This window comes from Caretta caretta, chromosome 3 (genome assembly GCF_965140235.1).
Source record: "Caretta caretta isolate rCarCar2 chromosome 3, rCarCar1.hap1, whole genome shotgun sequence".
NCBI classification, from domain to species: domain Eukaryota; kingdom Metazoa; phylum Chordata; order Testudines; family Cheloniidae; genus Caretta; species Caretta caretta.
In genome coordinates this window covers 205,940,455-205,952,951 of record NC_134208.1, presented here as the reverse complement: position 1 = coordinate 205,952,951, position 12,497 = coordinate 205,940,455, and the positions used below count along the sequence as shown (strand labels likewise).

Sequence of the window (12,497 nt, the reverse complement as noted above, 5' to 3'; positions counted from 1 at the left end):
TGAACTTGATGATGTTCTTTATAATAATATGTTTATCCCAAACTGAATTCATTTGCTCAAACTGATGAGCTGTTCCATACACACAGACAGTCTAATTAATGCCAGTGGAAATATTCCTATCGCAATCTGGCCCTTGATCATTATCAGGTCAAACCTAATACATGACTCAATTATGGAGTGCCTGTGAATCCTCAGTAAAAGGCAGGACATAGCATAGTTATGTTTGCCCAGGAGCAGATATGAGGCTGAACTGGGACTCAAGAGAGGCACAATTTTGTTCTTTACTCCATGGGGGAATTTAATCCATGCCAGTCCATTACATGACACAAATTACTTCCCCCTATGCACTGGCTCCGCTATGTTAGCTGGCTGAGTCCAGGCTCCATCCACTCATTACCCAATCTGCCCTACCCTTCAGCTCCTAGAGGAACATAAAGCAGTCTCAGGTTGGCCAAGCTGGGATTTCTAAGTCTCTCCATATATTCGCCCTCCTAAGCATACAGTTGAATCTGCTATTTTAAGTCTGGCCAAGATGCAGCTTGGGTACTTTGGAACTTTTCTCTACCTGGGTATTTAAATATCTTATATGGCATATGCCCAGAGTCAATCATTAGCAGAACAAAGGAAGCAAGAGTTTAGCTGAAAGAGGATGTTAGGTTCAGGTAAAAAGAAAAGGAGTACTTGTAGCACCGTAGAGACTAACCAATTTATTTGAGCATTAGCTTTCGTGAGCTACAGCTCACTTCATCGGATGGGGAATGTCAGCAAATGTAATGTCATGCAGGTAGGGAAAGCCAATGAGACTATAGCTTATTTGAGTGTTGAAATGTATTTTGGCTCTAATACAGAATGAAAAGAACCCCAGAGTTAATTATTTGAACATAGGGACTCTGTGTTGACCAAAAACAAAGTAAAAGGAAAAAGAATACTTTAGAATGCAGAAGCAGGGGAACCATTTTACAAGTAAGGAAAGACAATTCTTCTCTGCGAAGCACTTGAGGTCACATTTAGCGTTGTGCTTAGTCCCAGGCGTTAAGCCAAAAGAGAGACATACACATTCCGGAGATGGTGCGAAGGGGAGCAAAAAGAGGTTCTTTGAGAAAAGGCTTTGAAAATTGAACAGGCCTCAAATTAGCATGTGCAGTGCAGGCCAAGTCCACAGCTGGTGTCAACTGGCATAGCTTCATTAATGTCAATGAAACTGGACTGATTTACATCTGAGTATCTGGCTCTCAGTATTTAAATAGCTTACAAAATTACACAGGGCAGACCTTTTCTGAATTCAGGGAGATAATCATCGCCCAAGGGCAAAATTGGATATTAAACCTGAACTGGGTATTTAAACACATGTTCTCCAAAGAATCTATTCGTAAAAAGAAAAGGAGTACTAGTGGCACCTTAGAGACTAACCAATTCAGTTGAGCATAAGCTTTCGTGAGCTACAGCTCACTTCATCGGATGCATTCCGATGAAGTGAGCTGTAGCTCACGAAAGCTTATGCTCAACTGAATTGGTTAGTCTCTAAGGTGCCACTAGTACTCCTTTTCTTTTTGCGAATACAGACTAACACGGCTGCTACTCTGAAAAGAATCTATTGTTGCAGGGAATTTTGCACTCACCTGTGTTCTGAGGTTTAAGGAAGGAGAGGATTAAGTTCCCTTCATTACTGCTACCTTGTCCTCCTTCCCATCCCACCCACATTTTTGTCTCACCCACCTGTTATGTCTTGTGTTTTAGACTGTAAGTACCTTGGGGCAGGAATTGTCATTTATTATATGTTTGTACAGCACCCAGCACAATGGGGCCTCAACCTGGTTGAGGCTCTTTGGTGCCACCACAGTATGTATAAATAAATAATACATATCAGAAAAGGCTCAGTTAAAGGGTTATTTGAACTCTGGTACAATCTGTGGAAAAAAGTTGCAAAAGCATATAAATTACTGTGGGATTTTCAAAACCTCTGCTCCTATTTAATAGTAAAACTCCCATCGATTCCAAGGGGAGCAGAATTAGACCTATGCTGAATATTCTGGAAAATCCCATCCATATATCTGTTTTAGGATAGGAGACTGCTATTTCCAAGGATACCCACAGAGAATAGAGATCACCTACCAGAGGGAAAATAGGCTTGGTACTCCAAAAGTTCTTTTCCTCAAAATTTGATACATGTAAATTTTATTCTTAAAAAGGAATAGGGAAAAGGAATGTCTCTCCTCTATCAAACCTGCTTGTTTTCACTGGACAAGTTTCTCTAGTTGATAAAATCCAGGCCCACAGGTCTTGATTTAACATTCTTCTTAGAAAGCTGCAAGATTAGAAGGACTCAGCGCACACGCTTTAACGTTGCCAGTATGGAGCTCTCCCAGCGCTCTAAAAAAAACCCCATCTCCACGAGGGGAATAGAGCGGCTCCCAACACTGGTGCACTGTCTACACTGGCACTTTACAGCGCTGGAACCTGCTGCGCCCAGGGGGGGTGTTTTTTCACACGCTTGAGCGAGAAGTTGCAGCACTGTAAACTGCCAGTGTAGACAAGCCCTCAGTTTCAAACAGCATGTTGACACCTGGACCATGTTTCCAAACTGCACTCTCCGCATGAAGATCAAAGCAACAGTAAAGTCCATATAAACAGCATGCAGTCAAAAATGGAGGAGTATGTTCCATATGTCAACAATAAATACTGAAGTGAATTTTGATTATGCTATTGTTTAAATGACTAGACACAGAATGCAAAATATTCCTGACCTGCTCCTTAATGGCTTTAGAAAGGGCTACATCACAAAAATCCATTCATGAAAATGCATTAAGAGGATATCACAATTGTTTGTCACTTTACTTAAAGCCACCCATTTTTGAAATAAGATTTAAATATCTTTTTCCCCATACTATTGGTTAGATTAAATGAGGGTATAGTTTCAGGGACTCTCTTTACAAAATAAATGTTCAATTGTACTTAAAAGTACAGCATGTGCTCAATGTAAGAGCACTGAATAATATATGCGCGTACATGCAAGTACAATGAGGCAACAGCAAGTTGAGATGATCAACTACTTGGACCTGATTCAGCTCTCATTGACAATGGTGTAAATCAGAAGTAACTCCCTTTGAAGTGTAAATAAGTGTAAAAGGAGAATCCAACCCCTAACCTGGATCTAATAAAGGCTCTTTTCTGCTGTTGTTATTGTGCAAATACTGTAATAAGCTGTGAAACCTTGCAAGGTTCACACTGTTCCCTACTTTTGCTTTTATCCTGATTAATGTCTTTAAGCAGGGTGGATAAAAATCAATGATTTTTTTTAATCAAAAAATCATATTTTTTTATAAAAATGCTTTTTGAGGAAAAAACCTATCTAAAGATAGTTTTAATTATGATACATTAAGGCTCCAAGATGTCTCATCATGGAATAGGGATTATAAATTCTAATTCTACAGTATGAGACAATATATTTATGTAATGTTTAAGAAAAGTTTTGTAAATAAGTTCCAATAGTTCATGGATTAGGGATGCAATTTTATGGGGTTCCAGGGGCTTCTGTATAGATTACGTAGTTTAATCTTTCTATCTACCCAATGGGACTCAGTGCTCAGTCTAGAAGATACCATCAGAGATGCTTAGTTTTGCAATTCTCAAACTATGGATTTGTGTCCCCAGAGATAAAATGCTTGTTAACAGCAAAAGTGTTTTTAAATTAATAAATAGAGGTGAGAAACAACAGACCTCACTCTATTGTCCCTCTGCAAATTTGTGTACACAGAGTCAATCCCTTACCTCTCTCTGAAAGTGCAAAGTTTCAAAAAATTCAATGAATAGAAGATTGGTGGGGGCGGAATAGATCTGGACAAGGAGAAGATGTCTGGAGATAAATGTGAGAAGGGAGGGACAGGCAGTAGAAACAATAGTGAAACTGTTTGAGCAGCATATTCCAGAATGCACTTTTATGTAGAAATCCATGATTAAATCTAGTCTTCCTGACTTGTGATTTAAATCAAATCCACCCTGTCTTTAAGAAACAACAACATTTAATAGTTGAAAGGCTACTTACCAGCACCCTGTCTATACTAGCCTTCTTTTCATATGGCCTTCTCATTTTTGCACTAACTGGTTCGGGTCCGTGGATGGATCGAAGAGTGGGAGAATCAGCATAGGTAGACAACTTGTATTTTAACCACTGTTTTGTCTAGAACTGCTGTGTGGGGGATTAGATTACATGGTAGTTGTAACAGAAGGCACTAGTGGCTGCATTAGTGCTCCCACCATTGCTACCACTGATACAGATGACTCAGTGGTAGAAAGAATAGGAACTTTTAAGAATAAGAGGTCTAGGGTAGACACAACCTTAGAGCGAGATTCACTTTTGATGCAAACTAGGACCCTTCAACCCATTTCAGCTCTGTGGTCGGGCTACAAAGGGCGTGGGGGCGCAGAAGGGGAAGAGGCTATGCATCTTGGCGAGATCCCTCTGTGCCAGCCCATAACAGGCTGCAGTACAAGAGAAGTTTCAGGTCCAGGCTGAAAGAAGGGTCACAACATCAGAGACACTTCAATCCAGTAACAGAGATATGAAGCAATAGCAGCCACTATTCCAGCATAAAGGCTAGACTAGTACTCATAGATGAACTGTGCTGCAGCCTCACAGCCTGCTTATACACTGAAGGAGAGATTTCCATTCCCCCCTCAACCCTCATTCAGACTCTGTGCAGCAGGGGCAGAACTCATTCACACTGAAACTCAGCTCTTTAGATAGGACTGTGTAATTACAGCAGGGTAAGAACTGGATGTATAAACAGTCTCTTTCAGCACTGATATTCTGTTGCATACAAAAGCACAGTTTCAATAGCAACTGTATTGCTTAAAGTGTTTTACCTTATTATCTACCATCTGTGAGCACAGAGGCATTTGTTTTCAGTGAACTAAACTCAGACAAATATTGGATAGATACTCCCCCTGCCCTCAAAACAAAAACAAAACGAACAAACCACATATCCATCACACTGCTACTATGTCATATTAAGTTATTTTATATCAATTTGTTTCCTTAGCAAATTACCTAATCTTACCACCTCTAGGAGGTGAGGCAACAGTTCAGTTTCCATGCCAGTCAGGTCCTGATACAAAGCCCACTGGAAAAAAAAATCAATGGAAAGTGTCCCATGACTTTAATAGGCTTTAGATAGGGCCTTATCCCTCTGCAGAGACTGCCAATAAAGGTACCAATTAGTGGTAATTATGGCACTGGTTTTGTGATGTGCCCTAAGAGTTGGACTGAGACCACCAAACTCATTTCACATAGTCAAGTCAGTCCACTAATTCTCATGTTCAAAGATATGACCAATATGAAATTTTCAATGTTTTTTGCTTGGACTTGAATATTTACTCTGCCATTCCAAACTCTTGATCAATCAGTAACTTTGGTTTGTTTTATACAAGCACTTTTAGAGGCTATTTTTAAATGCTAGATTACTTTGCTCCACAACATATGTGGGTTACTGACTCACTGACCTATCAGGGATACTTGCCATTTCCAGGCAAGACATACTAGCTGGGTTCCCGTTTCCATCCTTATCATCTGGGTCAGGAGGCACAAAAAATGCTGCAGAAAGATCACAGTTAGGCCCTAGAGAAGGAACTACCTTCTCTCCCTCAACAATGATCCTCAGAACAATACATTCTATAGAATACCAATACCAGTCCAATTCTCCTCATCCTGAAAGACTACAGCTGCAACCCAGGGCCTGAAGGGATGTTAAAAATAATAGTATGTGTGTGGGGAATCCTCAGAAACCCACCACCATGGGACATGGAAGGTCCTTGGGGAAAAGGAGGTGGGTATTTAGCTGTACAAATCCACCAGTTCATTTCACAATGATCATATCAAAAGCTGGTTGCAATTTTTTCATCTAAACATTTTTAGATGAAAAATGGCTGTATCACCAAAGCAAAACTTTTCACAGAAAAAGTTTGTTTTTTCTTCAAGTTTTCCAATGAAAAGCCAGAAATTGATTTTCTTTTGGTAACAGTATATGGTGTTCAGTTCTTAAAAGAGTTGGGTTGCTTTAAATTGAACAATTTTGAGTTTTTATTTCAGTTTTTGATAAAACCAGAAAACTTCCTTGGGAAATTTGGGGGGAAAAAATTAATTGACATTTTTGACCAGCTCTCCTCACAACCTCATAAATAATGTCTTATTAGTTTATTAAATGTGAACAAGTTGCCAGATAGATTCCCAACAAAATTATGATGAGAGCACTGAAAGCTATAAACAGAATCTTCGATGAGTGGATTCAGGGAAAGTTGCAAGATTAAGGATTTTGATCTACATAACTGTTCCTCCATATTTTGAGGAAAGTCAAGATTCATTTCTCTCCCCCCCCCCCATGCTAACGTTGGTAAGCATTTTGTTTTATTTTTAAGTAATATAAAAGATAAATCAATGCATTTAGCAACACCTTTTGTTAGTGATATCAAATGCATTCTGTATTTAATATTGTACAGCTAAAGAGGACTACTCCAAATCAGAAATTCAATTCAGAAAGAAACATGACCCATTTTTCTTGCTTAGTTATGTGACTGAGAGAGAGACACAGTAGAGAGGTAATATATTTTTACTGGACCAACAAATGGTTACCTCACCTACCTTGTCTCTCTTGTATGCTGGGACCAACAGGGCTGCTATAATGACAACACTATAAACAACATGTTATTAATAGACATTTCTAGCTAGTACTGTCCTACCTGCCCATATAATCAAGTAGCAGTCAAAAAAATCTGTCCCAAATAGTCTACTATTTAGGAAATAATTAAATTATCTCCAACATAAACAGATCCTACATATTAAAGAAGTGGTTGCCTTTTCTCAGTCCAGGTTTACACAAGGAGCACTTTCCTGGTATAGCGATGCCAGTATATATTTGTCCCCTGTTAAGGAGCAATTGTTTTTTAGGCACTCAGACAGTACAGTGATGCGTGCAGTATACAAAACCTAGAACAGACTTGAATAGTACTGGCAAAGTGCCCCTAGCGTGGATGAAGCTTATACTAGCAAAATGTGTTTTTGCTGGCATAGCTTATTCCAGTGCCCTACCCCTAATTACCAAGTGAAATAAATTATACCAGTATAACTCTACACCAGGGGCTTTTGCCTGCACAGCTACATTGGCCAGGGATCATCCTTACTAACATAGCTATGCTGGCAAAAGTTTGTACTGTAGGCCTGGAATTCCCCACTCAATGATCAGAGCCCCATTGTGCTACACGCCATATACTAGAAGATGGTCCCTGCCCAAGGAACTCATAATCTACACCTCAGACAGGATGCAACAGGTGGGCAAAACAGATAAGTGGAGGCTGGCTGTGTTGGGAGGATGAGGTAACAATAAAAAACAAAATTTTGCAGAAAATCAGAAGTCAAAGTTCTCCACCTGCTTGCCAATCCCAGATGGGAGCAATCTGTAAATATCATAGTATAGGTAGGTTTTAAGGAAAGATTTAAAAGACGGTAAATTGGTGATATTGCGTGTGTGTCACTTCCTTTTGAAGACGGGAACACCCATTCCATTTTGAAAGAGACTAACAGTCACTGGAACAGACTACTGGACCAAGTAATCTTACACTACCTTTGGTCAATCTGCTTATCATGTGTATTGCTGCAGCTTCAAAAGACCCAGTTAGGATCAGGACTCCATTGTGCTAGGCACTGTACAAACACACAGTAAGACACAGGCCCTGCCCCAAAGAGTTTATGATTTAAGTTAAGACAAAGTGACAAGTATGCATGACCAACAACAGAAGGCAAACTAAGGTGAGATCATGTGATAATCAATGTCAGTTACATGTGCGACCTGGTCATTGTGAATCATTTTAAAGTTGTGTGTTTTTTGGGGAGGATCTACCGCTTAAAACTACTAAAGAGAAAATCAACCAAGAAGTTTTCCTCATGCTGATACAGACTAACATGGCTACCACTGAAACCAGCCAATAAAGGAAAGTGATAAGATAATTTAAAGGGTGGTTAAAAATAGGACTTCATAAATGCTAATATTTTTGTTAAAACAACGAGGAGTACTTGTGGCACCTTAAAGTGGGTTTTAGCCCACGAAAGCTTGTGCCCAAATAAATGTGTTAAGTCTCTACAGTGCCACAAGGACTCCTCCTTGTTTTTGCTGATACAGACTAACACAGCTACCACTCCGAAACATATTTTTGCTTGGCATTGCTCATAAGAACAACTTCCTATTCAGTTTTTCGAGCTACCCAGAGGTTAGGAGTCTTACTGATCACCATATATTGGGGTCAGGAAAGAATCCCCGCTCCCCCCAGGTCAGTGCCCCCACAGCAGGGCCCTTCCTCAGCAGCGTATGGGTGCGGGCCACTTGCCAGGACCAGCGAGGTGCAGCTCAGCCATGCCCTTGCCATTTTGGGGGCGGGGGGGCCTTGAATACCAGGCATCGGGCTCGGCCCTGTTGCCTGCGGCACAGGACAGCCTAGTCTCGGGCAGGCTGCAAGCCTCTGGTCTCACGCCTCACGGTGGCTGAGGTTACCTGCGACACGCAGGGGCTCAGAAGAGCTGGTGGCTCCCTGGGCCAAAGGGGGGGATTTCAAACGCAGCGGAGCCACGTAAGCGCTCCAGAGCGGCTCCTCAGTCACGGCGAGGGGTGTGAACACCCCCCCCCAACACAGGCCCAGATCCTGCCCCCCAAGCCACCGAGAGGAGCCGGCCCCAGCGCCAGGGCGCCCCAGCCCAGCGCGGTGACGTGCCCCGGAAGCGAGGCGGGGGAGTCCCCTCAGGGCAAGGGGGAGCGCTGGGGACCGTCCCTCGGCTCGGCTCGGCTCGGCTCGGCCCGGGCCCCCTCCCCTCACGCGCGTCCGCACAGCCCGCGGGGCGGCGCCGCGCCAGGCCCTTACCTTGCTCGGCCTCCTCCCACCGCGGCGGGAGCGGCCCGGCGCTGCCCGCCTCGCCGAGCGGGGAGGGAGGAGCCGGGGCTTTGTGTGGCCGCCGCCGGCCAGGCTCCCTCGCCTCACCCCCTCCCCACTCCCGAGGGCCGGCCGGCCGGCCGGCGAACCCCCTGGGGCAGGGCGCCTGCGCCGAGCCCCCTCAACTGCCCCCCGTGGGGAGGGCGGGGCGGAAAGGTCCGGCGGGGGGCAGGGGCTGGGCTGGGCTGCGGCCATTTGCCGTCCCGCCTGCTGGGGGGAGCTGGGGGAGGGACAGTCCTGACCGCGAGGGGACCGGGGTAGAGTTGGGGGGGCGGGGAGCAGCGCAGCTGGGCAGAGATTGGGGGCGGGGAGGGAGTTGGGGGGTAGGGATGGGGCGGGGAGCTGCACGGGAGGGGGGCGAGGCCAGGGAGGGATTGGGGGGATTTGGGGGGTAGCGATGGGGCGGGGAGCAGCGCAGGTGGGCAGAGATTGGGGGCGGGGAGGGAGTTGGGGGGTAGGGATGGGGCGGGGAGCTGCACGGGATGGGGGCGAGGCCAGGGAGGGATTGGGGGGATTTGGGGGGTAGCGATGGGGCGGGGAGCAGCGCAGGTGGGCAGAGATTGCAGGCGGGGAGGGACTGGGGGAAGTTGGGGGGCGGGGAGCAGCACAGGAGGGCAGAGATTGAGGCGGGGAGGGATTGGGGGGAGTTGGGGGTAGGGGTTCGGCAGGGAGCAGCGCAGGAGGGCAGAGATTGGGGGCAGGGAGGGACTGGAGGGTGTTGGAGGAACAGAGGCAATCAGGACTCTGCAGCAGCAGGAAAGTTGAGGGGCAGGAGTAGCTGGGTTGGGAGGTGTGCTAGGGGCTGGAGCCATGAGGAAGTTGGGGGGCTGGAAGTGGGAGGGGGGGCTGGGGTAGTGGGGGGGAGCAGGAATGGTAGGGACCCCTCTGTGTCCTTAAAGGGCCAGCCCCATTTCCCTTCAGCACCTGGCTCTCCCCTGAGCAGTAAGGGAGATCACAGCTATGGAGGAAAATGGGACAAAGGGAAATGTGAGAGTCTCACCTGAGGCCTAGAAGGGAGTGGGGAGAGAATGGAGCTGGAGCTGGACAACGGAACAGCAGGAGAAGGAAGAGGATGTGAAGCCTGCTAAACACTAACATAGGAAGCTAGAGAGCTGCATACTTAAAGGGCTACATTCCAAAGGCATCTGTTGAATCCCTTTACTCTGAATACTTGCCTGGTTAGCTGTTTGTGCGCTTGAAACCCCAGCTTTGTGTGGGCAGAGAGACACACATCATAGTGCTTAGTGCTATAAGCACTTTGCATCCAAGGTCTCCAAGTGGCTTTCACACAGTAACTAACTAAACCTCCTGTGTCTCAGAGGCAGGAGAGGGTTAATGGAATAAGTGCAATAAAACCCCATAAGCCCAGACTTGCTGAAGATTGTGTGTAACTCCAAGATAATTTCTGTGGTTGGGTGTCTTAACACACTTCTTTCACTGATGGGGATTAGGAACAAACTTTCCGTGGGGCAAATTATTCCATAACTGCCTGCTGCAGGGTTTTTTGGACCTTCATCCAAAACAGATACCACTGGCTTCAAGGGGAGACAGGATACTGGACTGATTACTCATCTGAAACCTGTCATCTGAGACTGTATGGCAGTTACCATGTTCCCTCCTGCACTTTTTTGGTCTGCCAAATTTTTCCACACCCAGTCTCATTGACTTCAACTAATGCAATGGAGACATTGAAAATGACCTACAGCACCCAATGCAATTTGAATATAAGGATTGCGTAGTTCAGACAAAGTGTGTTTCTCAGTTCATTCTAAGATCCACACATGCAATATTTCACAAACATACCAACTTATTGCATTTTGCTTCATGAGCAAAACTTTAAGAACAAGCCTTTCCATACAGTTTGGCTTTCTCCATAAATAGGGCACTCTTAAGAGAGCCATGTTGGGGTATTAATGCAACCAAATACCATGTTGTTGTTTACACTTCAAACACTGGTAGGGCTTGATTCAAGCAAAAGCCCCGGGCATTGGAAAATACAGAGAGGGAGGTTGTGGTGGCACAAAGTACGTTCAGTTCCCTCACATATACTGCGTGCAAAGGGTCACAAGAATCCAGGAATGCTCCAAAAGGGCATTGATACCCCGGAGGGGGGGGCGGGGGGGGAAGAAATGTGGCCAGAATAGTCTGCAGGAGGCACAAGAACAACCATACTGGGTCAGACTAAAGGTCCATATAGCTCAGTATCCTGTCTTCCGACAGTGGCCAGTACCAAGTGCTTCAGAGGGGATGAACAGACCAGGTCATCATCAAGTACAACTGAGCAGCTTCTGCTAATGGGGCTGGGCTCCAATGTAGCCCCAGCTGTAAATTACAGCTACCTCCTGATGATGTGATGAAAAGGTTTTATTGGTATGTCTGCATTATTCACATGTGGTACAGCAAAGTGGGTTCTGTTGGCCATCTTCAATAAGTGTCAATAAAGCCTTTATATTTCACTAAACCAGCGTCAGACTGGAAATAAGGCATCATTTTAAAATGGTGAGTGTAAGTACCTATTGGAACAATTTACCAAGGACAGTGATGGACTCTCCATCACTGACAATTTTAAATCAAGATTGGATGCTTTCCTTGAAGAGCTGCTCTAGGAACTATTTTGGGGAAGTTCTCTGGCCTGTGCTATACAGGAGGTCAGACTAGATGATCACAATGGTCCCTTCTGGACTTGGAATGTATGAGTCTATTCTGTGCATGCTACCCGTTACTTTATTTCAGAAATGTTTTAGGGAGTTTATAAACGGAAATATTAATATGACTTACTTTTCTATTCCTCATCTCTGAAGTCAGGTGCCTTAGTTCAGGGGTTCTCAAACTGAGGGTCAGGACCCTCAGGGGGTTGCGAGGGTATTACTTGGGGGGGGGGGGGTCACGAGCTGTCAGCCTCCACCCCAAACTCTGCTTTGTCTCCAGCATTTATAATGGTGTTAAATGTATAAAAAAGTGTTTTTAATTTATGGAGCAGGGGTCGCACTCAGAGGCTTCCTATGTGAAAGGGGTACAAAAGCTTGAGAATTACTGCCTTAGTTGGACTGGACTGTGGCTTGGACTACATGCCCCAACAGGAAGATGTTGAGCCAGGATGAGAAATGCCTGCTTATTCCCCACTTGGGCAAGGGAGCAGGGAGAGACAGGGAGGCCATGTTACATCATTAAAAGCAAACCCTGCTCTCCGCGAGGCAGTGAAGTGGGTTATTTAGTTTTCAGAAGAGAAGAGTGAGGGCGGATTTGATAGCAGCTTTCAACTACCTGAAGAGGGGTTCCAAAGAAGATGGAGCTAGGCTGTTCTCACTGGTGGCAGATGACAGAACAAGCAGCAATGGTCTCAAGTTGCATTGGGGGAGATCTAGGTTGGATATTAGGAAACACTATTTCACGAGGAGGGTGGTGAAGCACTGGAATGGGTTACCTAGGGAGGTGGTGGAATCTCCATCCTTAGAGGTTTTTAAGGCCCGGCTTGACAAAGCTCTGGCTGGGATGATTTGGTTGGTGTTGGTCCTGCTTTGAGCAGG

General features: G+C 45.0%; 1 protein-coding gene across 4 annotated transcripts in view; it reads right to left on the bottom strand.

Annotated features, from left to right (window-relative positions):
• RIN2 (Ras and Rab interactor 2) overlaps positions 1-12,497 on the bottom strand; it is a 141,508-nt gene that overhangs the window by 99,758 nt on the left and 29,253 nt on the right. For 2 of the 4 annotated variants that reach the window (XM_048842447.2, XM_048842449.2), the window contains exon 1: positions 8,902-9,082. The exons of 1 other annotated variant lie outside the window; for it this stretch is intronic. The gene's annotated coding sequence lies outside the window, so the exon portion shown is untranslated. Of the gene's footprint in view, positions 1-8,901; positions 9,083-9,970; positions 9,997-12,497 lie in introns of those variants that run through there. One more of the 4 variants, XM_048842448.2, reaches the window with a different exon arrangement.